The following is a 2467-nucleotide window of genomic DNA, read 5'->3' as shown; positions in this document are numbered from 1 at the left end:
GCCCCCTGGTGGTCAGTGTGTGTCATAGTGACCAGTCATTCCCAGTCGTTCTGCTGTTAGGGTCAATTTGCATATTACCCTTTTATTATATAGGATGCTGTTTATCTACAAACCACATATTAGAGTTAGCATTTTACAGAAACAATGTCAAAATAGTGGGTGGATTACAATGTTATTGGCTTTAAAGTCAATCTTCATTCTTTAAGGCTTTTTGGTGACATCCAGAGTCCAGGCATGTGTCTTTCTTTCCAATATGACATTCTAGTCAAGATCTTGGTTAATAAAACCACAATTGGAAACTGGGCTTATTGAATTCATGCAAAGAACCTACTGCCATGGCTCACTCATTAAAAAATTGCCTAATTTTAGAGGGATCAGGTAGGGAGAAAAATATATAATTTGCCAAATTGCTTTAAAAAATGTCTCTTGCCTGACTGGTGTGGCTTGGTGGTTGAGCATCGACCTATGAACCAGGAGGTCACAGTTGGATTCCCGGTCAAGGGCACATGCCCGGGTTGTGGGCTCAATCCCCAGTAGGGGGTGTGCAGGAGGCAACCAATCAATGATTCTCATCATTGATGTTTCTATCTTTCCCTCTCCGTCTCCCTTCCTCTCTGAAATCAATAAAAATAGTATTTTTTTAAAAGCCAAAAGTAGGGCAAAGATTACATAGGGAAGTAGGGATTACAGGCTGGGGTGGGACTCCATTGTTTGGGCAACAAGGTTGTTCATCTTTCCATGATAATAGGGAGTTCTTGAATGAGAACTGACCACATTCCAAGGTTGACTTCCAGGTCCCAGGATGACTCCCAGATCCCAAGGGCATACAACTCCCAGCCAAGTTAGAATGTCCTTTTTTTTTTTTTTTCAAGAAAAACTATTTTAAATATAATAATGTTACATGCAATAAACATTAATATTGCAAGGAAAACTATTTTAAATATAATTTAATATACAATAAACATTAATATTTCAAGAAAAAAAGATTTTAAATATATTACCCAAACTGTACTAACATAGTATAATGTCACAAAAGTTGTAGGAAATATTAAAAATATAATGTCCTTTAACCAACACATGGCAATCATGGTTAACAGAGCAGGATTAATACTTCCCTTAACCATGACGCATCCATCTTATATAAATAAGAACTGCTGTTTGAAATTTTAACCCTGCTATTCTGGCTTAACTGTTGAATAATAAGGAAAATAAGACTACTCTCATTCCAAAGAGGCCGTAAACTATGCCCCAGAGTCGTCAGTGCTGACACCAGGCCAGGCCTTGAGATATGGTCTCATGACCCCTTCTCAGCATGTAGGCCCTCTTTCTCAGAAGGCCCAGAAGTTTCATTCCAAATTTGGGAGACAAAGGACTGGAAAAAGTATAAATAGAGCGGTTTCCTCCATGTTGGGGGGGCCAGAATTTGAAAGACACATTTTTGTCTGGGCCTGCGCAGAATTTAATAATAAAATGTAACTCCCTTTCTGGAAGCGTGGCTTGGTTTTAACCCGGTCTTCTGCAACAACCATACCTAGTCCCGATATTCCATTCTTGTCCCTAACAATTTCTGAAAGCCATAAAGGCTTGGCTGTACGGAAAAGACACATTGATCCAAGGAGGCCTCATCCTCCATCCCCTTCCCTTTGGAACAGCAAAACAGGTCTAACTGTAGGATAGTATTAAACTTAATGGTGCCATGAAGTGGCCAAGTCTTTCCATTGCCCATTCCATAGTGAGGCTAGGTTATGTTGCAAAAGAACCTCAAGGGACTCAGGGTCAAATTTCTCCCAGTTGGCAAATATGCATCCTAAAAGGTACCTACAGGCACTGTGGACTGGTTCCCCACCTACAAGAGATAAATACGTTCCAAGCCAAGAGTTAGAGGTGTCAGTGCTAGCCTGGGCTGTTTTGGGCCATCCTGCAGGCACCCAGCTCCCCATTCCTGCAGGCACCACTCTACAATTGTCCTTTGCCAGGGAACCAGTGCTTTCCGTCCTGGTGACCTTCTGCATCCGGCCCATTCTCCTCGCTCTGCTTATGGCTGGCTAACTGCGGACCACACTTATTCTATTGTACAGGGAACCTTTAGAATCACCCAGTTGCTTTTTTTTTTCATTGCTAGTCAACTCCAGAGTTAAGCCTGTGCGTAAACAATTAATCTAGGAAGACTATTTAATCCTAGCCTGGGATCATCAATAATCTTGATGTTAAAATTTTACTTTCGTTCGCACACGTTAAAGACAACAAAAGGGCTTGTTAGAGACCAAAACATGGAAAGGTCACTTGAAACAGAATTCAAAGTCATTGCTCCCAGCCTCTCCTTTGGGGTAGTTAACGGTTCCGGTTCGAAAAAATCCCGGTCCCTTTTACATGGCTGGGTGGTGTCAGAGCAGCTAAGTACAGGGAGACCCTGGGCCAGACCCAGGCCCCCGTCTGCCCAGGCGACGAGTTGCGAGGTGGGGGCGGG

At 42.4% G+C, this 2467-nt stretch overlaps 1 long non-coding RNA gene across 2 annotated transcripts in view; it reads right to left on the bottom strand.

The window, feature by feature from the left end:
- Positions 1-2461, bottom strand: part of LOC102767010 — a 4538-nt gene extending 2077 nt beyond the window's left edge. For both annotated transcript variants that reach the window (XR_001513092.1, XR_435419.2), the window contains exon 1: positions 2371-2461. This is a non-coding gene — a long non-coding RNA (uncharacterized LOC102767010). The remainder of the gene's footprint in view (positions 1-2370) is intronic.
- Positions 2462-2467: the final 6 nt, after the last annotated feature.

This window comes from Myotis davidii, unplaced genomic scaffold (genome assembly GCF_000327345.1).
Source record: "Myotis davidii unplaced genomic scaffold, ASM32734v1 scaffold456, whole genome shotgun sequence".
Lineage (NCBI taxonomy): Eukaryota > Metazoa > Chordata > Mammalia > Chiroptera > Vespertilionidae > Myotis > Myotis davidii.
The sequence above is the reverse complement of the archived record's forward strand: the minus strand, read 5'-3'. Positions and strand labels throughout refer to the sequence as shown.